This window comes from Meriones unguiculatus (assembly GCF_030254825.1).
Source record: "Meriones unguiculatus strain TT.TT164.6M chromosome Y unlocalized genomic scaffold, Bangor_MerUng_6.1 ChrY_unordered_Scaffold_23, whole genome shotgun sequence".
NCBI lineage: Eukaryota > Metazoa > Chordata > Mammalia > Rodentia > Muridae > Meriones > Meriones unguiculatus.
Window position 1 is genome coordinate 1213055 of NW_026843709.1, and position 16527 is coordinate 1229581.

Here is a 16527-nt window from a genome sequence, read left to right on the forward strand (position 1 = left end):
TATGTAAAAATTACTTGAATTTAGTTTTGTCATGGAATATTTTGTTTTTCACATCTATGTTGATTGAAGGCTTCTCTATAGATTTAGTGTTTTGATTATGATGTGAGGTAAGGGAATTCTACTCTGGTCTAATTTCTTTGGTGTTCTGTAGATCTCATGTATGTTGATGAACATCTTTTTTTTAAGTTGGGAAAATTGTCTTCTATGGTTTTTTAAAGATATTTTTGGACATTGGAGCCTGGAATCTTCCTTTTCATCAATTCCTATTATTCTTAGATTTTGCCTCTTCATTGTGTCTTTGATTTCTTGGATGCTTTCTGTTTGGGACTTTCCCAATCTTCCTTTTCCTTTTAGAGAAGTATCAATATCTGTAAGTGTGATCTTCAGCACCAGAGATTCTCTCTTCCTACTCTCGTATTTTGTTAGTGATGCTTAATTGTAGCTCCTGATCTTTTCTGGAAGTTCTCCAGATGCAGGTTTTCTCTGCTTGTGTTTTCTTTATTGATTCTAATTCCATTTTTATGTCTGGCATCATTTCCTTCCATCATTTGTTTTAATGAGGCTTCCAGTCTCTGAATAATGGGCTATATTTCTTTTATGTCAATGTCTTCTCTATATGCCACTAATTATGCCACTTCTTGTGTCTCTACTTGTTTGGCTGTATTTGCCTGTGTTTCTTTGAAAGCTATGTTCATTTCCTCTATACTTTCCTCTATGTCTGTGGCATTTTTTTTTTTAAGAAATTTGTTTGTTTCCTCTTCATGTGTCTCTAATAACTGGGTAAGCATATCTTTAAATTCAGTTTCCTGTATTTCCCATGAGTGGGAGTATCCATTGATTTGGTGGGATTGTTGGTGAAGCCATAATGTCCTGATTTTTGTTGAATGTGTTCTTTAGCAAACTTCTGGCTATTTGCTTACCTATAACCTTCACTGTTTTTTCTTGTATTCTGCAATTCAGACTGGTGCCATCTTTCTCTGGTGCCTGGATAATTCTTCAGGAAAATGAGAGAGGTCCAGGTGTTTAAGCATGTGTGTTGCTGGATCAGCAGGACTAGTGGGTAGAATATCTTGGACACAGAAATACAAATGTGGACAAGCTTCTGAGTGGAAGTGAGCCCTGAAGGACAGGGTGCTAGGGAATATAGAGGAATTCAGTGTGAGGGAGGAGCTCAATGCAGGCACTGAAATGGTTCTCAGCCACTAAAGTCATTTCAAGTGCTGGTGAGGACAGCAGATGAAAATTCCTTCACTATGTCAGTGGCCCCCTGGCTACTTTTAATAGTCTCTAACTGAGATCTAGGTTTTATTTTCCTAAACTCCACTGGTAGATCCATAGACCACGGAATTCACTGCCCCACGAAACCCTGTTTTCCACAGTGGATGTGTGGGTGCGAAGGATCTGATGACTGGCTGCTAGCTAAGAGCCACCCAGGATCTTGGGCTCTGTGGACATTTGAGGGTAAATTCACATTCGAGTAGGTCAAATTTTAAGGCACAGGGCTTCCTTCTATTCTGTACTGAACAGTTTGGACCTGCTGAGTCAGATTGTCAGGATGAACTCAGTAAGCCGTGTGGTGCTGCAGCCACTTAAGTAGGAAGTACAGCTTCAGCTGCAGAACTGGAGTGTCCAGATACCTATTGGGAAGTCCACAGACCTAGGGGGCCTCATGCCTGGTGCTCCTGTGTGGTTTTGCAGTTGTGCTGGACTTTGGTGGCTATACATTTGCTATTTGCCATGAGGGATTGTCTCTGTACATTCACTGGCTGGGAGGCCTTGGGGAGACTATATGGCCACTCTCAGACATGGGATCCAGGAGGATTGTTCTGTAGATATGGGACCCAGCATACAGGTAGAGTTGGCAGCTGTCTCTGAGGAACTAGAAACTCTGCTTCTTCTGTCTTCGTCTTCAGGCAGTGAGTTCTGTGCTCAGTCTTACTGGTGCTGTGACTAGGCTGGCCCGAAGGAGGAAGAAGTCATTTAAAATGGAAATCCCCCTCTCTGTTCCAATGGAGCCCACACATGACCTGAATCTAAATGTTTTTTTGCTCCTGTGATATCCCTAAGTTTCAAGAAGCCACATGTTGATTTTCTGTCTTCAATTGCCCCTCCACTCTCTAATTTTGGTGTTTCAAAGTTTCTGCCCCTCAGAAACCTTGCCTGTTGGTTGCTTCTATCTTAGATCCCATCCACAATATTAAATTGATAATATTGATGGAAATTTATTTTACTAACACATTTGGTTTGCTTGTTGCACATTTTTCCAGGTTTCTTTCAGTAGTTTTGTTTTCTAGATGCCTCTTTGTTGAGAATACAAAAGTATGGGCACATATTAGTCAGACTGAAAACATTGGATATGGGAGTAGGGTAAGATGGCAGCACCAGGACTACTCTCATTCTGACCACCAGAACAGTAGGATCAGCACAGTGACCAGCAGTCAGAACTCACTGCATTAAAACACAAGTGCTTGTGTTTCCCAGGTGTGAGGATACCTGAAGGTGGGGAATTCAATCAGCTTTAACTCACACGACTAAACTGCAGAAGAGATCCTGGTTCTGCAAGGTGCTTGGTCGCCAGCCCTGAGCCACAGGCCAGCGTACTCTGATCACTAATCCAGACTGTACTGTGGGCACCACAACATCAGAGACTTAGATTTCCAGTCTAGAGATAACTCCAAGGTGCAGGAAAATATTGGGACTTACCTTAGGCCACTCAGACATGCCCTGGAAAAGATTCAGGTTCAATGGGTGCCCAGGAGCCAGCCCAGAGCCACAGCCAGGGACACAGGCACAAGCACAGAGCCCTGCCTGTGCACCTGAGTCACTGCCCCAGATAGAAGTGTGGGCCCCAAGGGACCAGAGACTGAGTTTCTCTGCTTGGTGCAAACCCACAGAAAGGGGAATGGCTGGTCTGATCTCAGAGTACTTACCTAATATCACCACCCCGAAAAGGTCTCCGGAAAAGTTACCCAGCTCCAGCAGATACCCAGGCACCCAATCCCCAGAAAGGCAGAAAGGTAGAGAGGCAGAGCCACTTAAGTCTGTGCCAGCAGGTCTACTCACCATCAGAGACATAAAAGGCTATCACCAAAGCAAATACTGGGTGACCCTGTCAGGAGAAATCTTCACAACTGGGGAATCATCAGGCCCAACACTCAGGAAACACAGCTCCAAAATACTTTCTTTTATTTTAATTTTTTTATTAATTACACTTTATTCATTTTGTATCCCCCCAAAAGCCCCTCCCCCCTCCCCTGCCTATCCCATCCTCCCTTCCCTTTCTGCATGCATGCAACTCCCAAAGTCCACTGATAGGGGAGGTTCTCCTCTCCTTTCTGATCTTAGTCTATCAGTTCTCATCAAAAGTGGTTGCATTGTCCTCTACTATGGCCTGGTAAGGCTGCTCCCCCGTCAGGGGGAGGTGATCAAAGAGCAGGCCAATCAGATTATGTCAGAGGCAGTCCCTCTTCCCATTACTATGTGATCTACTTGGACACTGAACTGCCATGGGCTACATCTGTGCAGGGGTTCTAGGTTATCTCCATGAATAGTCCTTGGTTGGAGTATGAGTCTCTGGGAAGTTCCCTGTGTTCAAATTTTCTTGCTCTGTTGCTCTCCTTGTGGAGACCCTATCCTCTCCAGCTCTTACTAGTTTTCACTTCTTACATAAAATTCCATTCACTCTGCCCAACAGTTGGGCATCAGGCTCAGCATCTGCTTTCACAGTCTGCATGGCAGAGGCTTTCAGAGGCCCTCTGTGGTAGGTTCCTAGTTGCTTCCTGTTTTCTTCTTCTGGCTTTCAGAAGCCCTCTGTAGAAGGTTCCTAGGTTGTTTCTTTTTTTCTTCTTCTTCTGATGTCCATCCTCTTTGCCTTTCAGGATGGGGATTGACATTATAGTTAGGGTCCTCTCTCTTGCTTAGTTTCTTTATATGCAAGATTTTAGTGGGTTTGTCCTGTGTTGTATGTCTATATGAGTGAGTATATACCATGTGTATCTTTTTGCTTCTGGGACAACTCACTCAGAATGATCCTTTCCAGGTCTCACCATTTACTTGCAAATTTCATGATTTCCTTATTTTTAATTGCTGAGTAATACTCCATTGTATAAATGTACCACAATTTCTGTATACATTCTTAGGTTGAGGGGCATCTGGGTTGTTTCCAGCTTCTGGCTATTACAAATAAAGCTGCTACAAACCTGGTTGAGCAAATGTCCTTTTTGTGTACTTGAGCCTCTTTTGGATATATGCTTAGGAGTGGTATGGCTGGATCTTATGGAAGCAGTATTCCTAGTTGTGTGATAAAACACCAGATTGATTTCCAAAGTGGTTGTACAATTTTACATTCCCACCAGCAGTGGAGAAGGGTTCCACTCTCTCTACAACCTCTCCAGCATGTGTTCTCACTTGAGTTTTTGACCTGGCCATTCTCTCAGGGTAGTTTTGATTTGCATTTCCCTAATGGCTAATGAGGTTGAGCATTTCTTTAAGTGCTTCTCTGCCATTTGGTATTCCTCTACAGAGAATTCTCTGTTTAGCTCTGTTCCCCATTTTTTAATTGGGTTACTTCGTTTTTCTGCTTTTCAGCTTCTTTAGTTCTTTATATAAACAGGATATGAGTCCTTTGTCAGATAAAGGGTTGGTGATGATTCTTTCCCAATATGTAGGCAGTTGCTTTGTTTTTATGACTGTGTCGTTTGCTTTACAGAAGCTTTTCAATTTCATGAGGTCCCATTTATTGATTGTTGCTCTCAGAGGCTGTGCTGTTGGTGTTCTGGTCAGGAAGTTTTCTCCTGTACCAATGAGTTCTAGGGTATTCCCCACTGTTTTTTCTACTGATCTAATGTGTCTGGTTTTATGTTGAGGTCTTTGATCCACTTGGACTTCAGTTTTGTGCACGGTGATAACTATGGATCTATTTGCATTTTTCTACATGTACACATCCAGTTGGACCAGCACCATTTGTTGAAGATGCTATCTTTTTTCCATTGTATGGTTTTGGCATCTTTGTCAAAGATCAGGTGTCTATAAGTGTGTGGATTTATATCTGGGTCCTCTGTTGAGTTCCATTGATTCACCATTCTGTTTCTATGCCAGTACCATGCAGTTTTTAAAACTCTTGCTCTGTAGTACAACTTAAGATCAGGGATGGGAATACCTCTAGAAGATCTTTTATTGTAGAGAATTGTTTTAGCAATTCTGGGTTTCTTGTTATTCCATATGAAGTTGAGAATTTTTCTTTCCATGTCTGTAAAGAATTGTATTGGCAATTTGATGGGAATTGCACTGAATCTGTATATTGCTTTTGGTAAGATGGTCATTTTTACTATGTTAATCCTGCCAAGCCATGAGCATGGAAGATCTTTCCATCTTCTCATATCTTCTACTAATTCTTTCTTCAGAGACTTGAACTATTTTTCATACAAGTCTTTGACTTCCTTGGTTAGGGTTACTCTGAGTACCTTATGTCATTTGTGGCTATTGTGAAGGGTGTTGTTTCCCTAATTTCTTTCTCAGGCTTTTAATTTTTGTATACAGGAGGGCTACTGATTTTTTTTGAGTTAATTTTGTTTCTGGCCACTTTGCTGAAGGTGTTTATCACCTGTAGGAGTTCCCTGGTAGAGTTTTTGGGGTCACTCACATATACTATCATATCATCTGCAAATAGTGATAATTTGACTTCTTCCTTTCCAATTTGTATCCCCTTGATCTCCTTCAACTGTCTTATTGCTCTAGCAAGGACTTCCAGCACTATGTTGAAGACATATGAAGAGAGTGGGCAGCCTTGTCTTGTCCCTGATTTCAGTGGGACTGGTTAAGTTTCTCTCCGTTCAGTTTGATGTTGGCTATAGGCTTGCTGTATATCGCCTTTACTATGTTTAGATATGTACCTTGTATCCCTGATCTCTCCAATACTTTAAACATGAATGGATGTTGGATTTTGTCAAATGCTTTTTCAGCATCTATGGAGATTATCATGTGTTTTTTTTTCTTTCAGTTTGTTAATATGATGGATCACATTGATGGATTTCGGTGTATTGAACCACCCCTGCATACCTGGGATGAAGCCTACTTGATCATGGTGGATGATATCTTTGATGTATTCTTGTATTCGGTTTGCGAGTATTTTGTTGAGTATTTTTGCATCAATGTTCATAAGGGAGATTGGCCTGAAATTGTTTTTCTTGCTGAGTCTTTGCGAGGTTTAGCTACCAAGGTAACTGTGGCTTCATAGAATGAGTTTGGTAATGTTCCTTCTGTTTCTATTTTGTGGAATAGTTTGAAAAGAATTGGTGTTAGCTCTTTGAGGGTCTGGTAGAATTCTGCACTGAAGCCTGGGCTCTTTTTGGTTGGGAGACGTTTGATGGCAGCTTCTATTTTTTGGGGGAATATAGGATTATTTAATTGATCTACCTGGTCGAGGTTCAGCTTTGGTAATTCAAATCAATCAAGAAAATTGTCCATTTCATTTAGATTTTCAAATTTTGTGGCATATAGACTTTTCAAGTAAGTCCTAATGATTGTTTGGATTTCCTAAGTGTCTGTAGCTACGTCCTCCTTTTCATTTCTGATTTTGTTGATTTGGGTGGTGTCTCTCTGCCTTTTAGTTAGCTTGGCTAAGGGTTTTTCTATCTTGTTGATTTTCTCAAAGAACCAGCTCTTGGTTTCATTGATTCTTTGAATTGTTTACTTGTTTCTAATTGATTGATTTCAGCCCTGAGTTTGATTATTTCCAGCTTTCTACTCCTTTTTGGTGTGTCTGCTTCTTATTTTTCTATGGTTTTTAAGTGAGCCATTAAGTTGCTTGAATGAGCTCTCTTGAATTTCTTCTTGAAGGCACTTTCCTCTTAACACTGCCTTCATTTTGTCCCACAAGTTTGGGTATGTTGTGTCTTCATTTTTATTGAGTTATAGGAAGACTTTAATTCCTTTCTAGATTTCTTCCATGACCCAGCTGTCTTTTAATAGCAAGTTTCAATATATGTGTAGGCGCTTTGCTATTTCTGTTGTTATTGAGATCCAGCTTTATTCCATGGTTATCAGACAGAATACAGGGGATTATTTCAGTCTTCTTGTATCTGTTGAGGCTTGCTTTATGACGAACTATGTGGTCTATTTGTAGAAGGTTCCATGAGGTGCTGAGAAGAAGGTAAATTCTTTTGTGTTTGGGTGTAAGGTTCTGTAAATGTCTGTTAAGTCCATTTGATTCATGACCTCTGTTAGAGGTATTGTTTCTTTGTTTAATTTCTGTTTAATTGACCTGTCCTTTGTTGAGAGTGGGGTGTTGAAGTCTTCCACTATTAGTGTGTGGGGATCTATGTGTGGTTTAAGTTTTATCAATGTTTCTTTCACAAATGTGGGTACCCTTTTATTTGGGGCATAGATGTTCAAGATTGTGATGTCTTCTTGGTGGAAATTTCCCTTGATGAGTATGAAGTGTCCTTCCCCATCTCTGTTGATTAATTTTGGTTGAAAGTCTATTTTATCAGATATTTGAATGGATACTCCTGCTTGCTTCTTGCATCCATTTGCTTGGAAAGCTGTCTTCTATCCCTTTACCCTCAGGTAATGTCTATTTTTTTTACTTAGGTGTATTTCTTGTATACAACAGATTGCTGGATTTTGTTTGCACATCCATTCTGTTAGTCTGTGTCTTTTTATTGGAGAATTAAGTCCATTAATATTGAGAGAGATTAATGACCAGTAGCTGATAGATCCTTTGTTTTTGATGTTGTGTGTGGTCATAGAGTTGTGTGCTTGGTTGCTTTTTGTTTTACTGTAGTTGGGTTATTTATTTCCTGTGTTTTCTTGAATGTATCTAGTTTTCTTGGGTTGTATTTTCCCGTCTAGTGTTTTCTGTAATGCTGGATTTGTTTGTAGGTATTGTTGAAATTTGTTTTTGTCATTGAATATCTTGTTTTCTCCATCTATGAGGACTGAGAGTTTTGCGGGGTATAGTAGCCTGGGCTGACATCTGTGTTCTCTTAGGTTCTGCATGATATCCATCCAGGCCCTTCTGGCTTTCATAGTCTCTGTTGAAAAGTCAGGTGTGATTCTAATGGGTTTGCCATTATATGTTATTTGGCCCTTTTCTCTTGCAGCTCTTAGTATTTTTTCTTTGTTCTGTATACTTAATGTTTTGATTATTATGTGGAGGGAGGATTTTCTTTTCTGGTCTAATTTATTGGGTGTTCTATAGGCCTCTTGTATTCTTATTGGCCTCACCTTTAAGTTGGTTAATTTTTCAATGATATTGTTGTAAATATTTTCTGGGCCTTGGAGTAGGGAGTCTTCTTTTTCCTCTATACCTGTTATTCTTAGGTTTTGTCTTTTAATATTGTCTTGGATTTCTTCGACAGTCTGTGTCAGGAATTTTTTGGATTTAACATTTTCTTTGACAGATACGTTGATTTCTTCCATTGTATTTTCCACACCTGAGATTCTTTCTTACATTTCTTGTAGCCTATTTGTTATGCTAAACTTTGTAGTTCCTGCTTTCTTCCCTAAGTTCTTTCTCTCCACCATTTCTTCCATTTCTGTTTTTTTTTTTTTAATTTTTTAATTTTTTCAATTCTATCTTCAGGTCTGGTGCTATTTTGTTGGTTTCCTTCACCTGTCTGACTGTACTTTCATGTTTTTTTTTTTTCCGTCAATTCTTTCAGCTGTTTGTTTGAACAATCCACTGTTTCTTTTATTTCATTCAGTGATTTAAGCATTTCCTTTGTAAAGACCACAAAATTTTTGGCTGCATCTTCCTCTATTTCTTTTCGTATTTTATTTGTTTCCTCTGTTATCTTCTTCATGAGCATAAATGTTAGGTCATCTCCTTGAATTTCAATTATTCTGAGTTTTCTAGGGCTATTTGCCCCTGCAAAGCTGGATTCTGGAGATGCCATATTTCTCTTGTTTTTGTTGGTTGAACATTTATGATGTCCTCTACACATTGGGCTTTGTTGTTTGAAGTTAGTTTCTGGTTGTTCCTGGACTCTTGTAGTGGAGAGAATCCCTTTGGCAGGAAGAAGGTTTTTCCTGAAGGAAGCCTTCTCAGCTTTTTGGGTATAGTCACTGGATGGCTGGTGTTTTTCAGGAGTTGCTACAACTCACCTCAGGCATAGAGACCTTGGTGGTAACTGTGGTACTGATTAGTCAAGAGGACTCTCCTCTCACCTGGAGAAGTCCTGGAGACAGCTGTCCTCCTTCTGGGTTTCTTGCTGTAAATTTAGTGATCAGTTGCTGTAACCTGTGTGTCCCATGGTGTGCTTAGGCTTTTTGTTATTTATGTTGTTGTTGAGATCCAGTTTTAGTCCATGGTGGTCAGATAGGATACATGGGATTATTTCAATAAGCCTAGGAGTGGTATAGCTGGATCTTAAGGAAGCACTAATCCCAGTTGTCTGAGAAAGTACCAGTTCACTTTCCAGAGTGGTTGTGTTTGCACAGACAACTGTATAGTTGGATTTAAAGTATCAAAATTCCTATTTTCCTGAGAAAGTGATAGATCAATATCGAAAGTGGAGGTTCAATATTACTCTACCAACAGCATATAGCAGTGTTCCCATTTCTCCACACATCCCAAGTAGTTGTTATCATTTGAGTTTTTATTCTTAGCAAAGTTTGGGTGGGATAAGGGAATCTTATGAAAGTAGGGTTAGAAAGAAAGACATGGAGGGGACAGGAGTTGCACAAAGTGAGCAATAGAACCAAACATTCAAAGGGCCTGGAGTATTTTCTCAGACTGATTCTCCAAATTAAGTTCATTCATGGAGATCATCTAAAACACCTGCACAGATGTACTGCAGAGAAGCTCAGTCTCCATGTGGGTTCTCTAGCAAGGGGAATATGGTCTGTTTCTGATATGAACTCAGGGCCTTGCTCATTGATTACCTCCTGCTGAAGAGGAAGACAACCTTATGAAGCCCTGAGAAATGACTATACAGCCAGATGAGACCTGAAAAGCTGGGGTCAGATGGAAGAGGAGAACCTCCCCATTCAGTGGATTGTGGGAGGGACATGGGAAGAGATGAGGGAGGAAGGGAGGATTGGAAGCGAGTGAAGGAAGGGTCTGAGATACAAAATGAATAAATTGGAATACAGGAAAAATGTACAAAAGAAAAAAAAATAGAGAGAAACAATCCCATTTCAGCTAAGCAAATAGAAGTTGTCATTAAAAATCTCCTATCTGATAAACCCATGACCAGATATTACCAACAGGGAATTAGAGCAGACTTTCAAAGAAGAGCTAATAACAATACTCTACAACGTATTCTGTAAAGTGCAAGCAGAAGCACACCTACCAAACTCATTCTTTAATCCACTGTTGCCTTGATAAGTAAAAGAAAGAGATCAAAAAAGATCTCTTTTTTTGCCCAAAGATCAAAAAAGAAAGAGAATTTCAGACCAACTTCCCTTTTGAGCAGTGATGCTAACATAGTCAATAAAATATTCACAACCCATATCCGAGAACACATTAAAGGGTTCATCCACTAGGACCATGTTGTCTTCAATCCTAATATGTAGTTATGTTTTGATGGTCAGAAATTCATTCATTGCATAAACAAGAGAAAGAAAGAAATCCACATGATTGCCTTCTTAAATGCAGAAAAATGTATTTCAAAAAATTAAACACACATTCTTGGTGAAAGTTTTGGAGTGATCTGGAATACAAGTCATAAACCTAAACATAATTAAGGCAACACACAGGAAGCCTATTGCCAAAATCAAATGAAATTGAGAGAAACTCAAAACAATTATACTAAAATCAGAATCAGGACATGGCTGCACACTCTCTGAGAATGTCTCCAAGATGGAATTTGAAGTCCTAGATAAAGCAGTACTATAACTAAAATAGATTGAGGAGATACAAATTGGAAAGGAGGAAGTCAAAATCTCTCTATTTGTGAATGGTAAGATAGTGTACATAAGTGATCACCTAAATTCCACCTGGCAACTCCCACAGCTTCTAAACATCTTGAGCTATGTGGATGAAAACAAAATTAACTAAAAAAAAAAAAGTCAGTAGACCTTCTCTATGCAAAAGAAAATTGGGATGAGGAAGAATTTAGGGGAAAAAATCCTTCAAAATAGCCAAAAACCAGACAACAATAACAACAAAAACTCCCATGCTCATGGATTATTTCAATTAACATAGTATAAATGGATATCTTATCAAGAGCAATCTAATGACTCAATTCAATTCCCTTGAATATACCAACAAGGAGGCAGGTAGGGATTGGGAGGGATTAAGGAAGGATGCTACAGCTGGGACATAAAATGAATAAACTGTAATTTATAAAATTAAAATAAAATTGCCCATTTCATTTTGATTTTTAATTTTGGTATTTTTTTTCTTTTGAAATAAGACTCTGTGTGGGTTGCATAGTAATGGGAAGAAGGACTGACTCTGACATAATCTGATTGGCCTATTCTTTGATCATCTTCCCCTGAGGGGAGAGCAGCCTTACTAGGCCACAGAAGTTGACAATTCAGCCATTCCTTATGTGATCTGATAGACTAAGAGCAGAAGGAAGGAGAAGAGATCCTTCCCTATCATGGACTTGGGAAGGGGCATGTGTGAAGAAGGGTGAGGGAGGATGGGACCAGAGGGGAAGTGGGAGGGCCTTATGGGGGAATACAAAGTGAATAAACTGTAATTAATAAAAATAAATAAATTTAAAAAAGAAATAAGACTCAAGGATTGTTTGGATTTGTCCAGTGACTGTTGTTATGTACCCATTTTCGTTTCTTATCAGGAGAGTGTCTTTCTGTCTTTAAGTTAGTTTCATCCTGAATTGTCTACCTTGTGATTTTCTGTAAGGAACAGGACTTGGTTCAAATGATCCTTTGAATTGTTTTATTTCTTTACTAATTCATGGATTTCATCCCAGAAATTGATTACTTCCCGCCATCTACACCTCATGGGAGTGTCTGCTTCTTTACTATTTTCCTACTGCTTTCCGGTAGCCATTAGGTTGATTGACTGAGCCATTACAAAATTTCTCCTGAAGGCATTTAGGCCTGTAAAAACATTTCTCTTAGCACTCTGTGTAGGCTTTTTGCTCTTTCTGCTGTTGTTGAGTTCCAGCATTAGATCATGGTGATCACATAGGACACAAGGGATTATTTCAACCTTCCTGTAACAGTTGAGGCTTTCTTTGTGACCAAATATATAGTGTATTTTGGAGAAGGATCCAGAAGTTACTGAGAAGAAGTTAAAATCTTTTGTGTGTGGGTGAATTTTCTGTAGATGTCTTTTAGGACCATTTGACTCAGGAACTCCAACAGAATCATTGCTCATTTTCTTAATTTTGTTTTGTTGACCTGTCCTTTGTTGAGAATGGGGTGTTAAAGTCTCCCAATGTTAATGTGTGTGGAATAAGTTTTATTCATTTTTTCTTTAAACTTAGGTGACTTTGTATTTGTGGTGGAGATGCTCAGGATTGTGGTATAGTCTTCTTATAATTTTGCTTTGATGAGTATGCCATGTCCTTCCAAATCACTTTGGATTGTTTTTGGTAGAGTCTATTTCATTAGATAAAAGAAGCAAGCAGAGTAGCATCCATTAGCTTGGAAAACCATTTTCTAGCACATTACTCTCAGAGAATATCTATATTTATGACTTCAGTGTGTTTATTGACTGCAACAGATTGTTGGGTCTTGTTTACACATCCATTCTGTTAATCTCTTTCTTTTTATTGGTGAATTGAGTCCATTTACTGACCTGTGGCACTTAGATCCTTTGATTTTGATGTTGGTTGTTATAGTCTATTTTTAGGCTTGTTTATTTTAAATTTTGCTATAGTGAGGTTATTTATATCATTTTTTCCCTGAAATTAGTTTTCTTGGGTTGTATTTTTTTCTTTTAGTACCTGCTCTACTGCTGGATATGAAGGTAGGTATTGTTTAAATTGGTTTTTGTGTTGAATATCTTGTTTTCTGCATCTAGGGGGACTGAGATTTTGCTGGGCATAGTAATGTGGCCTGATATCTATGTTCTTTGAGGTCTGCATGATATCCTTCAAGGCCCTTCTAACTTTCATAGTCTCTGTTGAGAAATCCAGCATGCAGCTGGATGCTAGATTGTGGTTCTGATAGGCTTGACATCATGTTACTTGGCTATTTTCCCTTGAACCTTTTAATATTTTGTTGTTGTTGTTGTTCTGTAGTCTTACTCTTTTGAACATTTAGAGGTGGGATGAGTTTCTTTTCTTGTTTAATATATTTCTTTCCCTGTCTAATATAATGGGCATTCTGTTGGCCTCTTGTATGTGTACATGCATCTACCTTAAATTGGAGATATTGTTTTTCAGTAATTTTTGAAAATATTTTCTGGTTCTAGGATAGGAGTCTTATATTTCCTCTAACCCTAATCTTCTTATTTTTTGTCTTTTCATGATCTCTTGGATTTCTTGGATGTTTTCTGTCAAGCTGTTTTAGACTTGTCATTTTATTTGATAGATACATCATTGTATTCCATTGTATTTTCCACACCTGAGAATCTTTCTCCCATCTCTAGCTTTTTGTTGGTTATGCTTATCTCTGTATTTTCTGTTTTCTTCCCCAAGTTCCTCCTCTCCATGTTTTCCTCCATTTGTGATTTCTTTAATTATACCAATTCTATTTTCAGATCCTAAAAGTTTTTGTTGATTTCCTTTAACTTTCTGAGTGTATTTTCCTTCTTTTTCTCCATGTCCTTCAATTCTTTGTGTGAACCTTTGTTTCTTCCATAATTTTCCTCTTAAGTATAGGTGTAAGATCACCATCTTGAATTTCATTTATGTGAGCATGTCCAGGCTACATGCTCTGGGATAACTGTGTTCTGAAGATGCTATGCTGCTTCGCCTTTTGTTATTTGTCCTTTTAGGCTGGCTTCTACCTTTCTGGCTGTATAAGATTTAGCTGTTAGTTTTGGGGCCTGCTGCTATCTTGGGCTTGAGAAAACCCCCATAGCAGGATTCTGAAGTAGGTATCCACAGTTTTTTGTGTATGGTTGTGGAGTGCCGGGGTTTGGTTGTCATGGCGCTGGCTTCCGCCCTCAAAACTCGTAAACAAGTCCTAGAGCACATGACCATTCGGCAATAGCGCGCCAAGTCAGGAGCCCAGCCCGGGGCATCATATGGGGTGATGGGTGAGCAGCCAATCAGGGGATGATATGTCATCTCACACCATGGGTGAGCAGCCAATCAGGGAATGATACGTCATCTCACACCACTCTGGTGCGAGCAGGGCTTATATAAACAGCGCCACTTCGAGCTCAGGGTCTTCCTCCTTTCATCGCTTGACTGCAATAAAGCTTGCTGCAGAAGGATCCTGTTGTCTGCATACGTTCTTGCTGGTGAGACAATTACCCGAAACCCAGGACGCCAGGAGCCTGCCATTGACAGTGCCGAGGAGACCCCCCATTCGCCCTTATTGCTTTCCCTGTTGTGACTGTTGCCCTCGTCCTTTTTCTTTTAGTTTTGTACAGCTTGAGGGCGATCTCAAAAGGGAAGAGATTAACGGAAAGCTAAGAGCTGGTACTAGATCACTGTGGCTTTTGGTTAAATCTTGCTTGGAAGATGAAAACTGTTGTTCCTCTATTAAGGCTGGTCAGGAAGTGTTGGAGGAGATACAAGACAGCATGTCAGAAACAGAACGGGATAAAAGGTTAAGAGCTCTTACAAAAAAGGAAAAGGATGTCTCTAAAGATGTCCCTAAGGATAAAGACCCTTCCATGGACGGTAAAGCCGTGGGAGCGAAAGGCAAGGGAAAAAACACCCTGGGAGGGAAACATGATAAGGAGAAGAAAAAATCTAAAAAGGAGCCTCTCTATCCTACAAAAGAACTACAGGCTTTAGAAATTGGCAATTCTGAGTCGGAGGAGTTAAGTCCCTCGAAGGAGTCAGATCTAGAGGAGGAATTAGCCCGTTATGAGGAAGAACGATACCACCTGGATGAGTGGCCACTACTGAGAAACAGGAAGCGTGCACTTTCTCAGTCGGCCGCTCCTGTTGTCCCTAGTCCTCCTCCTCCTCCTTACATCGGGAGGTACTGCCCTGACTCCTTCTTTTCAACAAAAGATAGACATAAAATTTTTCAGACTTTTCCAGTATTCGAAGACGTGGAGAAAGGCCATGTCTACGTGCCTATAGACTACCTGAACTGGCACAATCAGTTAACAAGTATGGGGTGGATGCTAATTTTACAATCATGCAGCTTGAGAGGCTGGGCTCTACAGCAATGACCCCAAATGATTGGCAGACTGTAGTAAAAGCTGCCCTCCCCAATATGGGAGTGTATTTGGAATGGAAAGCTTTATGGCATGATGCCTGTCAGTCCCAGGCTAGGGCTAATGTTAATGCAGAGGACAACCAACAAAATTGGACCTTTGACCTACTAACAGGACAAGGTCCACATGTTCAGCGACAGACAAATTATGATTGGGGAGCGTACGGCCAGATTTCTGCCACTGCAATTAAAGCATGGAAGGCACTTTCAAAGAAGGGTGGGACCGAAAGCCATTTAACAAAAATTATCCAGGGTCCTCAGGAGTCATTCCCAGAATTTGTGGCCAGAATGAAAGACGCAGCAGGCAGAATATTTGGAGACCCCCGAAAAGGGTCCGACCAATGATAGAGCAACTGGTGTATGAGAATGCTTCGCCAGAATGCAAGGCAGTCATTATCCCCAGAAAGAGCAAAGGACTAATAGATTGGATAAAAGTTTGCTGAAGACTCGGAGGCCCGCTTACCAACGCCGGCCTGGCAGCAGCCATATTACAGAGCAAGAACCGCCCAAGTTCTGGAAACAATAAAGTTTGTTTTAATTGTGGCAAAATGGGTCATTTAAAAAGAGACTGTCGTATGTCTGCACAAAAGAAAATTCCTGGACTTTGCCCTAAGTGTAGAAAAGGCAATCATTGGGCTAATGAATGCCGCTCAGTCAGAGATATTCAGGGAAAACTTATATAGCATGACACCCCCCTCTGAGGAGCGGGATAAAAATGTTCCAAAAAATGGGTATCAGGGCCCCAGGTCTCAGGGCCCCCCAAAAATAGGACACAGGTAGGCAACAGGAGGGTTTATCCAGCTGTAGAGCAACAAGAGGATCAGCAGGATTGGACCTCCATTCTACCTCCCAATTCTTATTAATGCCATACATGGGGGTGCGACCTGTCCCAGTGGAGTTTGAAGGCCCCCTGCCTGAAGGAAGTGTTGGTCTTATTTTGGGTCGCTCCTCTCTCACTCTAAAAGGACTTATGGTCCATCTTGGAGTATTAGATCAAGATTTTATGGGACAGCTCCAGGTGCTTTGTTCCTGCCCTCAAGGCATATTTTCTATTTCTCCTGGAGATAGGATTGCTCAATTGGTTCTCCTCCCAAGCCTTCATGACTGTTTTTCATCCACCGAAACATCAAGGGCGCAAGAGGGTTTGGTTCCATAGGAACAGATTTTGCTCATCTGGTAGTTGATCTTCAAACTAGACCTACCCTACAATTACAAATAGAAGGGAAAAGTTTTACTGGTATTTTGGACACAGGGGCTGATAAA